This window comes from Penaeus monodon, chromosome 30, assembly GCF_015228065.2.
Source record: "Penaeus monodon isolate SGIC_2016 chromosome 30, NSTDA_Pmon_1, whole genome shotgun sequence".
NCBI lineage: Eukaryota > Metazoa > Arthropoda > Malacostraca > Decapoda > Penaeidae > Penaeus > Penaeus monodon.
The window spans coordinates 32,594,071-32,594,309 of NC_051415.1; positions in this window are offsets into that span (position 1 = coordinate 32,594,071).

Genomic DNA, 239 nt, shown 5'->3' on the forward strand with positions numbered 1-239 from the left:
CACACACTCCACGCATACCCACATTTCGATACCCACCTCGATTCGTCACACTCGCCTAGGGTAAAAAGAATAAATAAATAAATCGCACTAAATTTGCCCCTCGAGGTCAAGGCTGCTAGCTTCAGTGTGTCATGAACGCTGTTATTTATCTGGCTTAGTTGCTTATCAAGCCGTGCTAAGCCGTGCTATGTTGGTCTGCTTTTTCACTCGGGGCTTCTTCCGGAAGATCTCAGAAATAG